This window comes from Lycium barbarum, chromosome 5 (assembly GCF_019175385.1).
Source record: "Lycium barbarum isolate Lr01 chromosome 5, ASM1917538v2, whole genome shotgun sequence".
In the NCBI taxonomy this organism is placed as follows: domain Eukaryota; kingdom Viridiplantae; phylum Streptophyta; class Magnoliopsida; order Solanales; family Solanaceae; genus Lycium; species Lycium barbarum.
In genome coordinates this window covers 18862129-18885799 of record NC_083341.1, presented here as the reverse complement: position 1 = coordinate 18885799, position 23671 = coordinate 18862129, and the positions used below count along the sequence as shown (strand labels likewise).

General features: G+C 35.8%; 1 pseudogene; it reads right to left on the bottom strand.

The window, feature by feature from the left end:
- Nucleotides 1-4560: 4560 nt before the first annotated feature.
- On the bottom strand, nt 4561-10881 carry LOC132640637 (putative late blight resistance protein homolog R1B-23; annotated as a pseudogene).
- Between the last annotated feature and the right edge of the window lie 12790 nt (nt 10882-23671).

Here is a 23671-nt window from a genome sequence, read left to right as displayed (position 1 = left end):
AAATATTTTGGAGGAAGGCGGGACAAAATTGGGTGTCAACAGTTTCTTTAGCGGCGGTTATCTTATTATCTTGCTATTGTTTCTTCTTGTTGCTAATGTCTATTTTTTGTTTTTCTATGAGCCGAGGGTCTCCCGAAAACAGACTCTCTGCCTTCTCAAGGTAGAGGGAAGTCTGCGTACATTCTACACCCTCTCCAGACCCCACTTATGGGATTACACTGGGTATGTTATTGTTGTTGTATCTTTAAAGGCTATGTTAAAACTCAACTGCAATAGTCTAATATAGGGTGTGTTTGGTATGATGCAAAATGTTTTTCGTGGAAAATGTTGTCCTAGAAAATGATTTCTTGAAAAACAAGTGATTTTCCTACTTATTTTTTTGTGTTTGGTTGGATGTAGAAAACATTTTCTAGTGTTTGGTTTGACGGAAAAACCAACCCAATCCCTAACCACACGCACCTCCAACCCCCAATTCACTACCGCTCACCTACTACCACACCCCCCCCCCCCAATCCAACCTTCCCTACTACCCTCACCCCACATTTTGAAAAAGATGTTACTTTCACAAAGTGACCATTTTTATAAGATAACCAAATATTTGCATACCTTTGCAAGTGACTTTTTCTAAGACAGCAAAAAAAATGACTACTTGCACTTTGATATACAATCCAAAAAAGTGAATATATTTGTAAACTAACTATTTTCTTAAAAGTGACACAAAAATGGCTATTTTTGTAAATTGAATATTTTTTGAAAAAGTGACATAAACATGGCTATTTAAAAAAATATATTTCTTGCAAAACGATCGAAAATGTAAATTTTCAAAAATAGCAACTTTTTTGTCATTTTTCAAAAAATATCTACTTTACAAAAGTAGCCATTTTTGTGCCACTTTTAAAAAATGGCTACTTTATAAGTGGCCACTGTCTTAGTAAGGACACATTGCAAAAATGGTTATTTTAATACTTTCACAAAGAGGCTATTTTAAAAAATGGTTACTTTTACAAAGTAGTTAGTTTTTAAGAGTAACTACTTTAACAAAATGACAATTTATGAAAATTGGCTACTTTGAAAAAGTGACTATGTTTAAAAAGTATTTACTTTCACAAAGTTGCTATTTTTAAAAGTGACTATTTTTTTAAGTGACTAGTTTTGCAAAATGACTATTTTTGAAAAGCAGCTACTTTTCACAAGTAATATTTTTAAAAAGCGACTACTTTTGTAAAATTGCTATTTTTGAAAGTTACTACTTTCACAAAGTGTCTAGTTTTGCAAAGTTGAGAGATAGATGGGTGGTGGTAGGGAGGTCAGAGGTAGGGGTTAGGGATAGGTAGTGATAGGGGGTGGGGTAGGTGGTTATAGGGATAGGGAGGGAGGTAGTGGGGATGGGGGTTGGGATGGTTAAGTGGTAGGGTGGATGGGAGGTTAAGCGGGGTGGGGGGGGTCGTTTGGGTGGTGTATAGGGTGGGGAGTGGGGGTTCGTTGATGGCGAGGTATGGGAAGGTCGAAGGGTAGGGGTTGGGAATGTTGGGTGGGTGGGATGGAGACAATGAACTTGCAATATTACTTGTGAGACTTATTTTTCCTACTTCCATTAAGGAAGTCATTTCCTCATTTTTAAGGAACTTGTTTTCCTAGAGAAAATGTTTTCCAAGACATTTTGGCCAGGGGAGGAGCCAGGCATAGCTAACCTCCTTCGGCGAAAAATTACATTGTTTATACATGGTTAAAATTATTTTTTATGTATATTTAGTAGACATTGAACCCCCTTCGACTTCTTCGTGTTCTCACTTCTACAAATTTTGAACCCGGCCCCTTAGTGAAAATCCTGGTTCCGCCACTGATTTTGACCAACCAAACATGGGAAAATTGAAAAACATTTTCTGGAAAATGTTTTCCTTTGTACCAAACACACTCATAAACTTGTAACACCATCCAATTAATTACTCTATAAGAAATTAGACATTTAGCGGCGACATATAGTGGTGACCTTAGCGGTGCAACAAAGATATACATTTAGCGATGACTATATAGGTAGCTACAGAAAGTATTTATTAGCAGCGACTTTTATTAGGTCGCCTAAAAGGTGAACACTTGATTCCCGCTAAGATGACATTTCATAAAGAATTTTTTTCAACATGCAGTTAGCCATAATTAATTTTCAGAGATTTTTCAGAGTTGTATTATGATATATTCTGATATTTCATCTCCAATTTCTATAACCCATTTGAAAATCTACAGGATTACAAAGAATTTCGCATAGAAAGAGTCATCCAAAGCTTATTTGGTGTTGTTATTGTGGATTCAATCTTGACAGAACTCTTAGTTATTTCTTTTTCTGGGTAAGTTAAAATTTCTTCTTGAAGACCTTTTTGGTGTTATTGTGATTGCATGTCGATATTCCATAATTTTTATTTCGTTCTTATGTGGTTATGTTCTTGAAGTTAAGTGTGTATTAAAGTATAGACATTTATTTGGGTTGCCAATGGGAACAAGCCTGTCCATCATAAAAAGTACCTTTTCCATTGACAAAATTGGGAATTCGGTAGTTAAAAATGTACATGGATATTTGCTCTGGTCATCTAATGTTTCCGTCAAAACCATAAAATCTATAACTTGTATCCTTGACAATGGGAATCTTGTCATCCGTAACAATGACAAGGATGCTGCGAGGTTAAATTCTGCCTTGTGGGTAGAGCTTCCTACATCTAACAGATAACTTTTTGCCTAAAATGAGAGTTTCCATGGAAAGACAAGGCAAAGAGCATAAAGTTTTTTGGTGTTGGAAAATGAGAGTGACCCTTCACCTCGAAAGTTATAGAATTTAAAAAGTAGTGATTTTTAATTATAACAGCATTGTATATTCAACTTTGTGGCATCAGTTTGGCTTATTTGGTAGAGATTCAAGAGTTGGCTTATGGATAGGTACAGTATGCAGACACATTGAACTAAAAAGCTCCACCAAAATCCTTAATCTAGTTCATGCAGTAGCTTTCTTTAGGACGCTAGACTTTAGAAGTGTTTTAATTGTTAGTTCCGACTAGTTTATTTTTAAACAAGTTCCGTACAACCTTCAAGCACAAAGTGGAATTTTAATACATGGCAATGAGATGCATATTCTTTCTCTTAGTCTCAATTATTTCATTTGTTGAGATGTGCAAAGACTTGACATCTTGTTAGTGATCTTATGAGAATTTATAAATTTCAATGTGAAGAGGATAATATTATGGTGCATTTTAAGTTTATCACTATAGAATGTGCAAAGACATCACTATTCTGGTGCATATTCTGGTATATTTTTAGTTTATCTCCATATTTGTCTGCCTTTGATTGATAATTCTAAAAAAAGAATGTCTACCTAGTTTCCATCCTTTAATCACTTCTCTTATTAGTGTTACCAATCTTCTTAAGTTTAATATCACCTATAAGATTCCACATATGTATTTTACTACTTAATTGAACCAACCAACTATCACGTTACTCTATTCCAACTATTGAATATCAGGCTTAAGATTCATCCCATTTGAGCAACACTATCTATTTATTTGGCAGAATTACTGCACGTTGAGTTTTACACGAATAGGAATAACTTGGCAGAATTACTGCAATGTACAGTATGCTGACTTCTAATTAGAGTTGATCTTTCACTAAGAATATCTTGTTAACATTGATTGGTGTCACCAAACTTAGAGTTAATCTTTCATTTTGATCTTGGGATGATTGTCTCCCCTTTTACAATTTGCATTAAATTATGAGAATTGTCAAAGTGATCCTGTGTTTTTTCCTTTAATTACAGGGATAAGGTTCTTAAACAATGGCGTACATCGTAGAGGAGTTTGAAGGCACTTAATGTTGTTTCTTGCCATATGTATGTGCATAGAATGACAATGAAAAATGAAAAATTGTGTAATCGATATGTAATTGACTGTTTAGTAATGAAAATGTGTATGATACTTTGCTTGGAAAATGCTTTTAGTATTTGCTGAATATTACTGGATGCTCTTAATTAATACTTTTAGCAATTGATAGAAATATGTTTCTATATTAATTTTAAAGAATTAGATTGCCACCAGAAATCTGTTATAATTTTTTATTTATAATTATTGCGAGATATAAGAGTAGCCACTAAAGGTTTAACACTATTTGTAGCGACTATAATCACCACTAAATTGTTTTACCATTATGAATTAATAGTTTTTGTGGCGAGTTTAGTTGCTACTAAAAGGCTCTCCAGTGGCCACATGGAAGTTGCTCTAGATGGATAAATACTTTTTGGCGACTAGGTCGCCCCTATTCTTCAGCAGCGACTTCTCGAAAATTTGTTTGTGCAAGTTCTTTTTGTGGCGTTTTTTCGTAACTCTAGTGGCAAGTATAGTCGCCACTAATGATGGTGTTTAGTAGCGACTGTCAAAAGCCGCCACAAAATTTTTTCAGCAACAGAGGTCTTGCAGCAAGTGATAAAATTATTTTGTAGCGACTTCGGTCGCCACAAAAATCCAGATTTCTTGTATTATAAAACATAACCAGAATCATTCCAAAGATTACACATGCTAAACCAGATTCAAAATCAGCTAACTGGTTGGAATAAGATGTCTTTCAACAATGTCAGTGGACATGCTTAAGCAACAACAGACAATGAAGTAAAGCAATACAGACAATAAACTGGAAACAAGTAAACAGTAGTTTTACAACTGGGAAAGAAAAAACTCTACATGATTGGGAACCCAAATTGCGACGGACCTAGGAAGGGGCTTGTTTCAAGTCCATAGACTCATCCTCCAAAAGACACAAGTTTGCTTTATTGGAACAACCATATCAGATGACTGGACTGCATAAAAAATGAAATGTGGTGACACCATATCCATGACCCGAGGACAAGCTCAATGTCCCGATTCTCCCCTGCAGAAAGGAGGAAAATTAATAAATGAAAAAAATAGAAAAACATAGAGCAAAACCGTAGCAAATAAGCTTCGAAAGAAACCACTAAATCATTCATAGTAGTCCATCTAGTACAGTACCATAGAAGTCTATTTACAGTAGAATAAATTATTTTATCTATTCTAAATCATGGTTGAACCATTTGCATAAGTAGGAGCAGAGTGCATTCAGAATGTAAGGGAAAGAATTAGTCTCTCACGAATTTCTATATTTTGAAGAATGAAATAATTACAAAAGATACAGTTTTACAAGACATTCTGCTAAATGAGATATGCATAGAGATAGATGCAATACATTTTGTTCATGGAAAATGTATGGCAGCAGAAAAAGAATAGTTGTGCAGACAAGAAAACTTAGCGAAGACTATAATAGCAATTTATCATTTCAATACTATCGAGTTTGACAGACCTTTCAACCTTGTGTGGCATTGGAATCAGTACTTTCGGGAGGGAATATGCTGAGCTTGACTTTCATGCCTCTAGATGTCTTCCTTTCTCGTATAACTTTTGCAGATCTCACAGCTCTGCTTGTGTTCTCCAACCTCATCTCTTGAAGGTTGTGTATATCCGCCAGCCCAAGTGGCACACTGTCGAGCTTATCACAGTGGATAAGAACAAGGTGCCTAAGCATGGGGAAGTTAAGAATCGAAGCCTCCCAGGTTTCCAAGTCTGCCCATTCAATCCGTAAGAACTGGAGTTGGCTAAAACCTCCTATCCTTGGCTTCCAGGACTCACCCGTGAATGCAAATTCCTTCAACTTTAGGACCTCAAGGGTCTCCAACATCCCTAAGTTATCCGCCTCACTCCAAGAAAACCTTGTGTTTGTCAAAGTTAACTTCTTTACTGTACTTACAAGTCTGAAGAATGCTGGAGGAAGGCAAAGCGCTTTAAACACGTAAGGAACATCATTGAATAGTTTCAAATTCTCCAGGGACGTTAGCTCTTGGAGATTACTGATTCCACCCTTAGTATCAAGAAAACCCTCCATTGGCCCTTGAATGCTCAATTTTCTGAGGTTACACGCCTTGACAAGCACCTCTTTCTTGCAGCTTTCTGGTGAAACCGTAGAAAGAGTTTGTAGACAAGAAGGTTTACTTGTCGTGGACGCAGGGGATGGCAATTTTGCAGGTATGTTGGAGTGCAAATGCCTCAACTGTAACATGTTCCATATGTCTGCTTTTATGTCAAGGATGGGCTCAAAGGTACTTGTATTTATATTTATTATAAGAGTTTGTAAATTCCAGAATCTACCAAAGGTCGGAGGAAGGGACTTAAAGTCACCTGAGATAGCAACATACCTCAAATGAAATAACTGGTTAAAGTCCTTGGAGAAAAGAAATTTGAGAGATTCAACATCCAAGACCCTAATAAGTGGAAACGCTTTGTGGATGAGTTCGATTTTATCACGAGTCAACTTGATTTGTTCTCGTTTTGAAGAAAAACAATAGAAAGATCTGACATGTTCTGCAAAAAGCTTATTGTGGAGGAAGTCATCCAGAATGGAGGGTTGAATACACAATCGACGACAACTATCTGAGTCTTGTATAGAAGGAATAGCAGCTTGGTCGGGTGCTCGACATATTTCTTGAAAAAGCCATTTTTTACTAGCTTCCATTCTGCAGAACTGATGCAACATGTCATGAAGGCGGCATGTTTTTAGTTGACCATTAGATCTCTTTTGCGTCAATATCACTAAATTTCTATTGACAAGATCATTCAAATAAAACTCTGCTGTCTCCTCAAGAGTGTAGGTTTGCTGAGGCTTTATTAGCCCCTCCGCTATCCACAACCGCATCAATTTCCAAGAAAGGATATCAAAGCCTCGAGGAAAGACACCACAATACAAGAAGCACGTTTTCATTTCCTTGGGTAAACAATTGTAACTCAACTCTACTAATTTCAAGCAGCTCTCGTGGTTATCCTCATAAAGATGCAACACCACATCTCTCTCAACTCTTAGCCAATCGATTTGGTTCGGACGACCTCTTAATCCTCCTGCAATGACCACAATTGCAAGTGGTACTCCACTACATTTTCCTGCAATGATTTTTCCAACTTCTTCTAACTCTTCAGGACAATTTCCTTTACCAAAAACTCTCCTTTCCAACAGCTCAACGCTTTCTTCCTCCTCTAAAAATTTCAATTGATGAGGATCTGTATTTGCAAAATGGGCCACATTCTGTTGGCGAGTTGTCATCAGAATTCGGTGGCCTTTGTTGTTTTTCGGGAAAACTTTCTTGACATCCTCCACAACCAGTGTTTAGGATGGCGAAAGGCGAGGCGTGGCGACAAGGGCTCGCCTCACGCCTCATGGCGTGGCGTGGCGTGGCGAACGCCTTTTGGAAGCGAGGCGAGAATTAAAACAAAAAATTAAAATATTAAATATGCACATCTAAATACCCAAAAACTCAAATACTCAACAAAATACTAGTAAATATTTCAATTGAAAAAACTAAAAACAGATAGTTGATAGTTGATAATAAAGTCTAAAGGTCTCCAGCTAGGTAAATAGATAGTTAATAAGTCATAAGGTCCCTGAGTGTACTGCTGTACTGTTATCATTAACCAAATTATAACGAAGAAACATCTGTTCTTCTTCAAGATCTCCAAAAGTCGCACAAAAATGAAAAAAAAAAATACCCTGCCCGAATTGGGTCACTGACTGCCTGTCGGAAAGTCACCAAAGGAGACGCAGCAGCTGCTATGGAAAAAACATATAAATGAAACCCTAGGATCTAGGTAAATATTTCTGTTTTGTTTTAAATAGTCAGCAACTTTTAAAAAAAAAAAATCAAAAGGCGTCGCCTCGCCATTCGCCATGCTCGCCTTGCCTCGCCATTCTCGCCTTGGCTCGCCTTTTGAAAATTGCCACGCCTTGGCTGTCTATGGCGAGACAGGCTCGCCTCGCCTCGCGTCACGCCAAAAGGCGTAAGGCGAGCGCCTTTCACAACACTGTCCACAACTTGTGGCTCCCAAATATCATCCAAGACGATGAGGCATTTACCTCCTTTTGCTATATTACCCCGTATTTCCCAAGCTAAACCATCTGCCCCATAATTTGATATCCATCAACGCGTTTCTTCAACCCTTTGAGAACGTTGAGATAGACTTCCCTTAGTTTGTAATTCTGGCCGACATAAACCCAAATGATGCTGAAAAATTCAAATGAAAGCTGAGTATAATTGTAGATTTTTCTTGCCAGTGTGGTCTTTCCAAGTCCGGGCATGCCTACTATTGGCACAACATCAAGATCCTCTGATCCTTCGACAAGTCGCTTAATCACTTGACTCACTTCCTGATCAAACCCGACCACTTCGTTATCCTCCAAATAAGAAGCCTTTTAAGATGATAAAAACGGATCGCATCAAAAGCAAGGTAAATATTTACTCACACCGGATGTTTACACCAAATTAATTTAATTTAATGTAGTAATATATACATTTACTAAACATGGTTCAGTAATGTTATTACATATTCGAATACATGGATTTGGAATTATAAGTCTAGATCTAATGCTTCGATAAGGTAACACTCTATGCAAACAATGATACGACAAAAAGACTATGGAACCCGAATTACTGCATATGTTGCATAGAAAAAATAACCAAATATCTGTTTTCTTTAACTAATTGAGTATAATCTCATCCCGTATTCGTCGTCTGCCAACTTACGTTCAATTTTGCTGCAACACATTTCTCCTTTGAGCTTTTTTAATTATTTTACCAATTAAAACACATTTTTTTTGTGCATTGTCCATTATATTTCTACTAAAAATATTATTGATAGTAGACCACATAAAGTGAAATACCTTCCATAATATAAATGTTGGATAAACAACACATATATCAAAATGTCAAAATAAAAACTTTCCTTTTATACAGACACACACACGTGGATGTATTTCAATTTGTGTGGTCTACTGTCAATAATATTTTTAGTTGAAATATATTACTTGTATAATATTCCTATAGTATAAGAGAATTAGTTCGTACATGGACTGTACGTATATCCGCATCTACTTAAGAAAGAAAATAAAGTGCACATACCAAAAAGAAAATTAAACAAAAAAAATTAAAATTCTTATATATCAAATTTCAATTTATTATAATTTTGTAAAAAGAGAATAAATATTTTTTCGAATATACATCTTCACAAATTAAATACTTTTTCGAATATACATCTTCACAAACTCTTAACATAATGTGAGCACAAAATCTTTGATAAAATATGCCAATTTGGACTTGTAACACATACTTCACTCTTAAATATTTTGAATTTTTAATACTTTTTACGTAGTTTTCAGATATGTTCATTTTATACTATAATAATTAAAGATTCTATGTTCAAATTCACTATCAAATTTAAGAAGTTTGATTCTCGAAATACGAATAATACTACATAAATTGGACCGAGGGAGTACATAAAGGGTAAACTTGTCTCATTAGATATTCATAAAGTGACAAAATGGAGGTTTACATAATATTTTTGAAACCACAATAATATATGTTTTACAATTCCCGACCTCAGTAATTTTTCTATTTATTGTTACTACTAGTATTATCTTTGTTGTTTACCATCAGTTTATGTTACTATACAGATCTAGTCATATTTATTGTGAATGAGCTTTGGATGTTACGATTTGTTAGTACACTTTTGGCCATGCGATTTGAAATCACGATTTCATATTTTGATTTCAAATTAGCGTTTGCACAAAATTTCAACTTCAACTTCATATCATGATTTCAAATCTCAAATTCTCCAAAAGTAGGATTTGGGATTTAAAAAATTTTTAAATCTAAAACTTGACCCATAAGTTTATTATTTTGTAAAAAAAAATCCATAAGTTGGTAGATATATTTTTTAAATGTAAAACTTGACTCAAAGAAATAATGTTGGTTCGTCTTCTCGATCATCTGGTCGGAAATGCATGCTCGACGTGAAAAAATATCCGTACCATGTGAGAGGATTATATTAAAGATTAGTTACACTATAAGTCATATTCAATTTTCATTTATATTGAACTAAAGTTTGATCGATAGGTGTTGTATTTTTTAAAAAGACATTTTGATAGCGTACTAACTTTGTTATGAACTATGGTATACTCATTTGGAAAGATTGTACAAGAGTTGGGGAAGTTTTGTAGTCTTCACAACTTATGAATCTTCAGGGTTTATAAGAAAAAATACAATTTAAAAAATACATATTACATGTTCAAACAAAACTTTAACTTCAGATCAATCTGATTTCAAATCAGTCATTTCATATCATGATTTCACATCATGTCAAAACAGGGCCTTAATTAAAAAAGCGTTTGAGTTTCAGGCATACCTGCGTTGTGTCATGGGCACCTCTCGTGGGCATCTGAAGAGTCGGGGTGGGGAGAAAAGCTTGTTGATTGTTTTGTCGAAGTTCCCTAACCTTATCATGGATGTCTTTGATCTCAGCTGCAAGTTTCCTCACTGTAGCTAGATGACTCACATCAAAGAATCTTCCCAATTTATTTTTCTCTTTGTGCAGCTTTGCCTGAACCAAGAACTTATCAATAATATCCTCAGTTCTATTCACTGTTCTCTGAATCTCCTCCACTAAGTGTTTCCACTGATTGCTTTCACTTTGGTACTTGGCAGCATCATCAAGGAAGGCTTTTAGACGTTTAACTTCTTCCTACAAATGTTTGAAGTCATCATCTACATCTTTAATAAGCACATTTCATTCACTAGTTGCAACAAGTTCTCCAACAGAAAGGTCACCACTGCATCTGCCATGATCACTCTTTCTTGGGTAAGCAACAACGTACTATATCAATACGGAGGAGAATTATTTTTGAAGAGGAAGTTTTTTCAGCTCTTAGCTATGAGATCTTCACTTCACAGCAGCTGTATATAAAGAATGTACGTAGTATGTGGAATATGTAGAGTTACGTTGAGTCGTGTTCGGAATTATTTAATCGGTTTTTCTATAGTCTTATTTTAATTCATCCAACCACAATTTAACAGTTGGTTGGCCATAAAAAAATCATTTTTTGCGCAGATTGACCCTATTTCGGAGTGGTATTTAATTTTTACCCCTCAAATATGACGTTCTTTAATTTTTGTCTTTGCTCTCATTTAATGATAATTTGTGGGTCAACGTACCCTTATCTATGACCTAATTTCACAAGACATAAGTTTATAGAATTTTTGCGTTGTCCGACATAAGTTTTGTAATTAATTTATCCGATATAAGTTGTGTAGTATCTAATGTGCTCAGCATAAAGTTTTGAGAACTTTTCTATAGGTACTAAGTTATGCGTTTTAAGACATAATTTGTGTTATATTATGATGCGGAAATATAAATTTATGCTGGATAATTTAATTCCTACAGAACTTATGCCGGACATGGCAAAAGTTTTATAAAATTATGCCTTACAAAATTAGGTTATAGATCAAGGAAGACCGATTTTTTTATTTTTTTTTGATGTCAGAAATATTTTCAATCATTTTTTTATTACTTAAAATGCAGATAAAAAATAAAAACCGGCAAAAATTAAACGCCACCCAAAAATAGGGGCATTCGTGCGAATGACCCTAAAAATATCTGCAAGTGGATTCCAATAGGAGCTTTGCGGCCGGCGCCGTAGTTTCCTTGGTACTTTCCTCCAGACTCTTCGAAGGTTGATTGGATATGGTCTTTCTTTAGTCAAAAGATAAATTAAAATAGAAAAAGGCTCAAAAATATTTCATTATTTTGTTTTAATAACTAAAAATATCATTCGAATTAATTTTGTGTCATTTATGCCCCGCTGTTATGAAGGTTAACAAATATATCTTTCATTTGACGAAAATTTTCAAATTGATTCAAATAATTGGATTTCACAAAATATAATTTACTTTCATATTTTATCTGACCCGACCCGCCTCCTGAAATCAAGTTCTTGAAAAAGCTCTGATTTCTTTCTATACCTTTATCTCACACCAATTGACCAAAAACTTGAGAACGCATCAAGAGAATAATATGGAGCACTTCAAATTTCCGGTACAAAAGCAACTTCAAGATATTATAATGAAAGTTCAGTGGCAAACAACAGTATGATTAAAATACATTAGATAACAAAATCAACCGATTCATAGAAGCCAAGTGTTGAAAAAGCTTTGATTTCTTTCTAACTGAAATCAATGGTGTTTTTGTTTTGCTTTGTAGTAGCGGCAATCGAGGAAAGGGAATGGGAGAAGTGATTGGTCGGAGATGAGTTCGCCGGAGTGGTGGGCTTGAGAGCCAAGTTGCTGGAGGAGAAAATACGCCAAAGAAGGAAGACTTGGGTTATTTTACGAAGCGGGTCAGGGCGGGTAAAATATAGGAGTGGGTTATTTTTTTGTGAAATCAGGTTATTTGAATCAATTTGGGATTTCCGTCGAACGAAGGATATATTTGTTAACTTTCATAATAGTAGGGTATAAATGACTCAAAATTAATTCGGAGAATATTTTTAGCCATTAAAAACAAAATAGAGGGATATTTTTGACCCGTTTCCCATTAAAATAAGATTGCATATTAATATAATAATTTTATAAAAGAAAAGTAATCTTCTTTATCAAAAATCTTTTCATGACTTTAGCACTCTTGGAAGTTTCTGCTAACATCCTATGTAAATTCTGACAAAACAAGTAAGAAACATCCTAGATTAAATATGGAACGCCCCATTTAATGAGTATATGTGAAATAAAGATACAAAAAATTTTAAAAAATATAAAAATACAATATTGGTAATGTTAAAATATGGGTACTATATATGCGATCTTCTTCATGCTCTAAGTTTTCTTATACTTGTCCATTAAAGAATAGTAAAGCTCCTCAGGAATGGCAATCTGTAGAGAACTATACACAAAAGACATACATGGAAAGTGTAAACCTGCGTAATTCGAAGTAATTTTCTGAATTGGTTGATAAAGGCATATGATAAAGATAACAAACAAACTTAAGGTAATATGTCAAAAAGAAAGGAAAGAAAAGGATTAATATAAAAGGATTAATATAACTAAGTATTGGAAGCCAGACATAGAAAGAAATACAAGTTGCAAATCATAGAATCACTTGTACAAACATAACTCTCAATCTAGTTAAACTAAAGAACAGAAAAAGGAAGAAAAAAAAAAGCATAATCGAATAATTTCTATTTGAGAATATAATAAAAAAAGGAAAGGAGGCATCAGAAGATTCTCATATAATTTTGTGTGTAAAAAATAAGGTTTAATATCTTAGATGGTCATTCAACTAAGATTAATTTACTCTTTAAGTCACTCAATTTTGTTTTCTAATTCAAAAGTCACTCAACTAAGGTTAGTTCACTCAGAAAGTCACTCAACTGTATTATCTAACCTAAAAATCACTCGACTATTGGTATTTCACATAGAAAGCTACCCAACCTATTTAAGTGATTTTTGTATTAAATTTTGCTGACATAAAATTTTGTTTTACAGCTAAATGTTTAAGAAATAAAAAGATATGCATTTTAATCATTTTATTAACCCGCCCACTTGACACGACCGCTTAAAAATATATTGAAAAATCAATTCTTAATGACCCGTGAGCTCTCTTTGTAATTTCACAGCTTCCGAAAACGAGTAATCGATGATCAGGATTCAGGAACAACGTTTCCTATATCAATAGATCTTTTTTCCATTTTATTATATTCTTTACAGACGAAAGACTACAATTTTAATAAAATAAGAACTACTCCATTCACTTTATATGTCTTTAATTTACAAACACATATTATTGTGTAGAAATGCTTCAGGTAAAGTGACGAGCAAGTTCGTAGTAGTAATAATTCAGTCTCTTTTTTTTTTTTTTTTTTTTTTTTTTTTTTTTTTGCTAGAACTGACACATCAACTTCTTTTAACCAAATTGATTTTTCAATATATTTTTCGTCAATTTATATAAGTTATATCCGTTGGCTCTTGATCAACATATTTTAGCCGGTCGGATCAAGTGTGGCGGGTTAATAAAATGGTTAAAATGTGTATATTTTTATTTCTTAAAAATTTAGCTTTAAATAAAAATTTCATGTCAACAAAATTTAACGCAAAAATCAATTAAATAGGTTGGGTGACTTTCTAAGTGAAATATCAATAGTTGAGTGTTTTTTTTTATTGTTAGAAAATAAAATTGAGTGACTTCCTAAGTGAACTAACCTTAGTTGAGTGACTTTTGGGTTAAAAAGTAAAGTTAAGTGACTTTCTCAGTAAACTACCATTAGTTGAGTGACCATATGAAATATTATCTTAATAAAATAAGATATTACACTTTAAATAAACTTTGGAATATGAAAAAAAAACATGTTGATGGAAACTTCCTGATGAAATCAATAGCGCAAGTTATCTATGTTCATGCAAAATATAAATCATAGTTCAGAGTGCACACTTCATAGACAATCATGTCTTAATACATTCCTTCTAGAAAGAGTGTGTGTATATAATAATAATAATAATAATAATAATAATAATAATAATAATAATAGATCTTCCCATCACCAATTCTAAAATAAAGAACATGATTGGCATATTCAAGCCTGCAGTGCCCTTTACCGGTGACATTTTATACGACGATTTAGGGGGGATTGCACAGCGAGTTCCTGGGAAAACACCAACATAGACGTCGATAGACAAAAGGAATATGTTTTTTCATGTATTTCACGGGATTAATATGAAACTGCATGCCTTTGCTGTAATTTTTCAAGTATATTTGATACTATCATATTGCATTTCCTTGAAGATCTGCTGGCTTTGGTAATTGGTATACATCTAAACCTTCGTGTTGGTTGGTCTATTTATTTTGCTCTTCCTTATATTTGTACAACCTTATAACCACTTACCGGCAGCTACCATTTTTAAATGGTTGTAACTATTGGGGGAAATTAAAGATCTTGAAAGGAAAGCCTTCTCATCTATCATTGTCTGAAATAGATGAAAATACATACAGATAACTTCAGGATTTTTTAAAATATGTTAAATAGGGAAAATAAGTACAGAAGTCCAAAATTATGAGAAAAAAGAAAAATAAGAATATATTTAGTAATAAGAACATTAATGTTGATCATAGAGAGGTGCGCATTACCTTGTCTATGCATAGCTTTAATGGAATATATAGATAGATTTGGGGAAAGAGTTAAGTTTGCCCCGAAACTATTACTCCTTTCATCCCATGTTAGTTGTCAACATTACTAAAAAATATTTGTCCTAAAAAATACTTGTTAATTTACAAAACTAAGGTACTCCCTTCGGTTCTGTTTACTTGTCCAAAATAATTGTCATTATTCTTGCTGACGGTCATCAGAGGCGAATCCAAGATTTCAAGAGGATGGGTTCACTTTAAAAAAAAATTAAGAAAAAAGACACAAAAGTGCATTTAGTAGGGTTTGATCTTACAACCTTAAGGTATTAAACCGAACACTTAACCAGTGCTCCACACAATTTAGTTTGACCATGTGTTCTTTCAGTTAATATTAGATATATTTTAAATATTATATACAGAATATACCGAGTTTTGTTAGATGACCGTGTGTTCACATGATCCAAATTTTCTATATAGATTCGCCCCTGACGGTCATTTAGGTATTTGCTTCATACTTCCACTTTTTCAGCCCACTGATTACTTCAAATTGGTGTCGCAACCGATTGATTTTCTCCTTCTTCAGTTTCTCTTTCTTTTTCATTTCTCTCATTCTGTACCTATTTTTTTCTTCTGAGGTTTTAGTTTGCTATTCTTGGCTGCTTTGGTTTTTTTGCACAGTGGCTGGGTGAGCTCTTTTTCTTCTACTTCTCTCTATGTTGTTTACGTTTGTTCCTTTTGTTGATGGTTGTTTTTTATTGTAATTTGTGATGGTTGGAATTATTTAGATTAAAGGAACTTCTCTTACTGGTTTGCAAAAAAGATTGCACATTTGTTTGAGGATTCTTGAATGTGACGACTATAAAATTGCTATTTAATCTTACTGCATGTTATTGTTTTGCCATTTTTGCTCATCTGTCATTTGAAAACGTTACTTAGTGTTTGGTGTTAATTTGAGCTCTTGCTTCGTTCAGTTCCGTGTATTTTCTTTCTTACATTTTTTCTATACCTTTTCCCTTTTGAACATGCATGTTCTGATTTATGCCTTTTAGCATGGATCTTGGGATTACTGAGAAACTGTGTTGTCGTTGTTAGGATTTGAATCCCAAATCCGACCTTTGTAAGCAGGTTCCCAGGAAAGATTGGAGGGTCACAGCTGGACCACTTAAATACCAACCTCCTTAGACAGAACCTACTTACGCCGTGATGTAAGCGAAGAATAAATAGCACACACAGATTTATAGTGGTTCACCCTCAATGTGAGAGCTACGTCCACGTTGCTGCTGCAGATCTTATTAAAGAAGAAATATTACAAGTGTTTACAACACTCAACCTCACAACCCCAATCCCAATTACACTCAAGAATTTTACCACAGAAAATTCTCTCAAAGACCTTCTCTTACTTAGGCCTTTCACTAAGAGTATTTCTCTTAGATTTTTTTCTCTCTTTGGGATGTGTTGTCTTCTTCAATTTGGTGTGTATAGCAAATGATCTTCATATCTTACAAATGAACCATAAGCTGTCTATTTATAGGAATGAATTTCCTATGATGAGTTAAGCGCTTACATCACGACTAAGATGAGGTAAGCACTTACATCACGACTAAGATGAGGTAAGCTCTTACATCACGACTAAGATAAAGTAAGCGCTTACATCACGACTATGTGAGACCCAACAAATCTCCCACTTGAAGACTAATTTTAATTTGTCTTCACACTTTGATCGATGCAGCAGCTCTTTCCTAGTTTCATACTTCGTGCAGGCCAACTGAAGCTGAGCATAGCTTCAGTTTGTCTATCGTCACTGCCTTTGTCAGCATGTCTGCTGGATTCTGACTCCCTGCGATTTTCTCAAGCACTAGCACTCCATCTTCCAAAGCTGATCTAATGAAATGGTACCGGAGTTGTATGTGCTTCGTTCGAGCAAGTTAGACCGTGTTCTTTGCCAAATGAATGGCACTTTGGCTATCACAATATAGCACACTTCCCTCGTGGTCCTGATCCAATTCCCGCAGAAAAGATTGTAGCCGCATCATTTCCTTTGTGGCCTCCGTCACAACAACGTACTCAGCCTCACAACTAGAGAGAGCTACTATCTTTTGCAATTTGGAAACCCAAGAGATTGCAGTACCTCCGAAGGTGTAAACATACCCGGATGTGCTCTTTCTGCTATCAATATCACCACCGTTGTCAGCATCAACATACCCTTGCAATCCTGTTTTTGATTTTCGAAAATACAGAGCTGAACTCGAGCTGCCTTTCAGATATTTGAATATCCACTTCACAGCTTCCCAGTGTTGCTTTCCCGGATTGCTCATAAATCGGCTGACAACTCCCACTGCATGTGCAATGTCTGGCCTTGTACATATCATTGCATACATAAGACTACCGATTGCAGATGCATAAGGTATCTTGTCCATCTGCTTCTTCTCATCCTCGGTTGTCGGTGACTGATCCTTTGACAACCGAAAGTGTCCAGCCAAGGGAGTGCTGACTGGCTTGGCATCATGCATGTTGAACATTTTGATAACTTTCGTCACATATTCTTCTTGTGAGAGTTTGATGTCCTCCTTGCTTCGGTCGATTCTCATCCCAAGGATTTGCTTTACAGCTCCCAAATCCTTCATTGCAAACTCTTCCGATAACCCTTTTTTCAACCGATCAATCTTCTGTAGGTTTGCTCCTACGATTAGCATGTCGTCGACATAGAGTAGCAGTATCATGTACGAGTCTTCAAATTTTTTGAAGTAACAGCAGTGATCTTCCTCGCACCTTGAAAAATCAGCTTTCTTCATAAAGTTGTCAAACTTTAAATACCACTGTCTTGGAGCCTGTTTTAGTCCGTACAGACTCTTTTGAAGTTTGCACACCAGATTCTCCTTTCCTTTGACTTTGAATCCCTCCGGCTGTCGCATGTAGATTTCCTCGTCTAAATCACCGTGAAGAAATGTCGTTTTCACGTCCATCTGTTGCAGATGTAGATTTTCCTTTGCTACCAGTCCAAGAACAGTTCTGATAGTCACCATCTTGACTACGGGAGAGAAGATCTCCGTATAGTCGATGCCTTCTTTCTGTTGAAATCCCTTTGCAACCAGCCTTGCTTTATAACGCTTGCTTCCATTGGGTTCTTCCTTTATCCGATAAACCCATTTGTTTTGCAATGCCTTCTTATCCTTTGGCAACTCGGCTAACTCCCATGTATGATTTGCCGATAGTGAATCCATCTCATCTTTCATTGCTAGCTCCCACTTAGTCGATTCATCGACTTGCATTGCTTCTTCATAACATTCCGGCTCCCCTCTATCAGTAAGTAGAATGTAGTTGAGGGATGGAGAGTACCTGTGAATCGTCTTCCTGATTCTGGATGATCTACGTAGTTCTGTGATTGGCGTCTGTTGATTTGTTTCAGAATCAACCCTTTCATCAGCACCTTCTCGGATTTTTTGTTCCTCTACCTCGGTTGTACCTGGCTGCAGCTCAGGTGTCGGAAAGTCCCTCAAATCGACTATTTCCGATTCCTTGTCCTGACATTCTGAATTTTTTTGCAACTTGTCTTTGTACAACACCTCTTCGTTGAAGACAACATTCCTGCTTCGGATGATCTTCCGATTTTGTTCATCCCAAAATCGGTAACCAAGCTCGGTGTCACCATAGCCAATAAAGTAACACTTCTTTGATTTTGGATCAAGCTTGCTTCTAGCTGTATCATCATTATGAACATATGATAAGCAGCCGAACACTTTTAGAAATGAAAGATTTACCTTCTTGCCACTCCAGACTTCTTCTGGAATTCTGAAATCCAAGGGAACTGACGGTCCTCGGTTAATTAAGAAGGCCGCGGTATTGACTGCATCTGCCCAGAATGTCTTGGGCAGTCCAGAGTGTATTCTCATACTTCGAGCACGCTCGTTCAACGTTCGGTTCATTCTTTCGGCTATTCCATTTTGTTGCGGCGTTCCAGGAATAGTCTTCATCATCTTGATCCCATTATCGGTACAATATCGTTTGAAATCACCATCAGTGTATTCTCCGCCGTTGTCGGACCTCAAACACTTCAACTTGAGGTTTGTTTCATTCTCAACCATGACTTTCCATCTTTTGAATACACTAAACACATCGGATTTATTTTTCATAAAATAAACCCATACTTTCCTGGTTGAATCATCAATGAAGGTCACGTAGTAGTGTGATCCTCCAAAAGAGGGGACAGTGGTAGGTCCCCACACGTCTGTGTGCACCAATTCCAGCTTCTCGACCTTCAACTCCCTGCCTCCATTTGAGAAGCTTACTCGCTTTTGTTTTCCGAGAATGCAGCTCTCACACGTATGAAGGTCCACCGTCTTCAGCTCTGGAATTAAGCCATTTGTCACCAACAGCTTCATCCCCTTCTGGCTGATATGCCCCAGCCGACAATGCCACAAATATGTCTTCTTTATGTTGTCAACCACAACAACAGTATCACGACAGCTAGCCGTCATGTAGAGAGTGTCAATCTTCTTTCCTCGGTCAACTACCATAGCACTTTTCGCCACCTTCCAAGACCCATTACCAAAGTTGAGATCATATCCCTCATCATCAAGCTGACCTACTGAGATCAGGTTTCACATCAGCTTTGGAACATGTCTAACTTTTGTAATCTTCCATGAGGATCCATTTGACATCTTCAAATTAATGTCTCCCGTGCCAACAACGTCTAGCGGCTCTCCATCGGCTAAATAAACTTTGCCGAGATTCCCAGCCACGTAGTTTGTCATTATATCATGATGTGGGGTGGTATGAAAGGACGCTCCTGAGTCAAGCACCCAAGAGTCAATCGGGCTGTCAACCGATAGCAACAACGTATCGCCAATGTCTTCCGTAGCAGCCCCCTTGTTGTCCTCCTTCTTCGGCGCCCTGCAATTCTTCTTGAAGTGACCTGGTTTTCCACAGTTCCAACACTCAAATGTTCGTCCTGGTCTGGATTGACCCCTGCCATTTCTTGACTTCGATCTGCCCTTATTTCGGTTGTAATTTCTGTCATAATTTCTGCTTCTGTTTTCAACATTAAAAGCAGAACTCGTCGATGCCTCTCCAGAATCTGTCCTGCGCACTTCCTCAGCAAGGATACGATCCCTAACATCATTGAACTTTAGTTTTCCACTGCCGATAGAATTACTAACCGCTGCTCTCATTGGCTCCCAGCTATTTGGTAGGGATGCCAACAAAATTAGAGCTTACACTTCATCATCGAAGTCAATTTTTACCGATGACAATTGATTTACAATGGTATTGAATTCATTTACGTGTGCAGCAACATGAGCATTTTCCATCATCTTTAGATGAAATAGTTTCTTCATGAGAAATACCTTATTATTTGCCGAAGGTTTCTCATACATGTCAGACAATACCTTCATCATATCTGCGGTGGTCTTCTCCTTTGCCACATTGTGAGCAACGTTCTTTGACAGCGTCAGCCGAATGACTCCCAGAACTTGTCTGTCGAGGAGATCCCAATCTGTTTGCTTCATCTCCTCTGGTTTCGGACTCAGAGGTTCATGAAGTTTTCTGCCACATAAATAATCTTCAATTTGCATTCTCCAGAACGCAAAATCTGTACCATCGAATTTACCGATGCCGTGCGTCGTACCATCTTCGCCTCCCATCGTTTCTAAATCACAACACAACCTGTTGCTCTGATACCAGTTGTTAGGATTTGAATCCCAAATCCGACCTTTGTAAGCAGGTTCCCAGGAAAGATTGGAGGGTCACAGCTGGACCACTTAAATACCAACCTCCTTAGACAGAACCTACTTACGCCGTGATGTAAGCGAAGAATAAATAGCACACACAGATTTATAGTGGTTCACCCTCAATGTGAGAGCTACGTCCACGTTGCTGCTGCAGATCTTATTAAAGAAGAAATATTACAAGTGTTTACAACACTCAACCTCACAACCCCAATCCCAATTACACTCAAGAATTTTACCACAGAAAATTCTCTCAAAGACCTTCTCTTACTTAGGCCTTTCACTAAGAGTATTTCTCTTAGATTTTTTTCTCTCTTTGGGATGTGTTGTCTTCTTCAATTTGGTGTGTATAGCAAATGATCTTCATATCTTACAAATGAACCATAAGCTGCCTATTTATAGGAATGAATTTCCTATGATGAGGTAAGCGCTTACATCACGACTAAGATGAGGTAAGCACTTACATCACGACTAAGATGAGGTAAGCTCTTACATCACGACTAAGATAAAGTAAGCGCTTACATCACGACTATGTGAGACCCAAAAGTCGTTTCAGTTTGTGTATGCTTCCATTTCATTCTGTAACGGTTCGACAATGTTCTCTTGTAAAAGGAAGACATATCATGAAGGCATGTCAAAAATTCGGTTTGGATATTTTGAGGCCAAAGGTAGTTATCTCTCAAAGAGACACTGAAAATGTGCTTTTATTGCTATATCTGGTTTTTGCATCTTTTACCTGACGAAATTCAAATGTGTTTTTCTTATCTATGAACAAGTTCTTATCTATTCCTTAGCTTCTTCAGGAAAATCATCAGTGTCAGCCTATTTGTTTTCCATGGACTTAGTTTGTTGTAAAAGAGGATGCAAACCTATCTGGTGGCAAGTTCCTTGATGCTAAGAGCTATTGTGAAGCAATGAGTCATGTCTTTATATAAAAGTTGTCAATGTGGTTACTACTAAACATAACAGATAACTCCCAACGAGAAGACATAAATCTAAATTTTGGGCTTTAGATTGCCGACTTTGTGATTTACTTAATTGTATTACGTCTTTCCTGGTAATAAATTTGTGTTTACGTCATGAAGGCTTTGTGTTACTGAGATTAACACATCGACAATGTAATTCCGAGAGCTGCAAATATAGGATGTTGTGTGGTTCCGAATCAGTATCTCAAAATCGTGTAATGAGCTTTACTGTAGGAAAATAATTGCTTTTAATATGAACAAAATGTAGAAGGTTTTACTTTTCTAATCTTGCTTGAAGCAACAGATTAATCTTAACATATGATTTACTTTGGGAGCACTTTAAACCTTAATATTTGCCTACATAAACAGGTTTAGAGGTCTCTTCTCAACACACCGAAAATCCTCAGTTTTCAAAGAACACTTATTTTTGGATGGAGAGAGTAACTATTAAAAAACTTAACTTTAATGATATACTTTTCTTTCATCTATTATATATATATTTGTAATTACTATGTAAATGTAAGAGCTAATAGCCCAAAAAAAAAAACACCCTAAACCATCATATTTTTGCTAGTTCAGACTTAATCGGGTGTTTCTCTTACACGCCCTAAAAACTATAACTTCACCCTCCCACCCGCCCCCTCAATATTTCTTGATATGCGTATTTCACACTCCTAAAACACTTCTAAAATGTGCAAAGTGACACAACATGTGTCATCTGAACCTAAAGTTAATACAAACCCCCCTCCAAACTATTGTTTCATACATAAATTATTGGTTGTTTCTGTTACCCCCATTAACAACATTTTTTTAAAGGCCTCCAAGAAAAATATCGCGCAATACGCTTTAGTGACACTAAACATGACAATCTATGTTTAGTTCAAATTAGAACACTCTATCAAAGTTAAAAGTTAAAACAAAATATTAAATAAACTAGTTTAAAATGAAATAAAAACAGAAAAGGTCTAAAAATGCCCTTTTGGTTACATTTTTGGCTCACTTGTGGCCTTTGATTAACGGTCAATACTGAATTAAAAAAAAAAACTCTATATAACATTTTATTATTGGTCAAATTTTAACTCTGAACACAATACCCCACAAGTTATGCCGAACATGACAAAACTTTGAACACTTAATATAATATGAAAAAAAAAAACTACATAACTTATGCCCAGAGGCGAATCCAGGATTTCAAGAGGATGGGTTCACCATTAGCTATGTCTTTTTTTAATAATTTCTTTTGCCTTTGGTTCGTTACAGCTCAGCGCCTATGTGGTTATTTGATTTCTTTTGCCTTTTGGGACTTGGGTAATTAGAAATAAAGGGGGAAACAAATATTAGAGGTAATATAAAATAGAAACACGGTTTTTTACTTTTGGGTAATTAGAATTATAGAAGAAAAATGATTTAGAATAATATAAAAGGAAAGTTAAAACGTTGCTTTAATAAATAGAAACACGATTTTTACTTTTGAGTAATTAGAATTATAGAACAAAAAGGATTTAGAATAATATAAAAAGAAAAGTTAAAAGGCTGCTTAATAAAAGCATAGAACGTGCAGGAGCTCGGGTTTGATCCCGAGACCTTGAGGAAATAAACGCAACCCTTAACCAATGCTCCACTCGGCCTGGTTTGACGATGTGTTCTTTCAAGTAATATTAGATGTATTATACACATAATATATCGAGTTTAGTCGAGTGACCATGTGTTCACGTGACTCAAAATTAATACATAAATTCGCCACTGCTTATGCCACATAACTTAATTCCTGTAGACTAGTGTCGAGCAATACAAAATTTCAGTTTTCAAAGATAAATGTTACAAAATTTATACCGAGCAAAGCAGATATGAATATTTTCATTAAATGAGCAACATGATAAAAAATTAAAGACCATAGATACGCGGTGCTAAAAAAAAAGGCCAGTGCATTTGAAGGGAAATCCCTGCAAAAACTTCA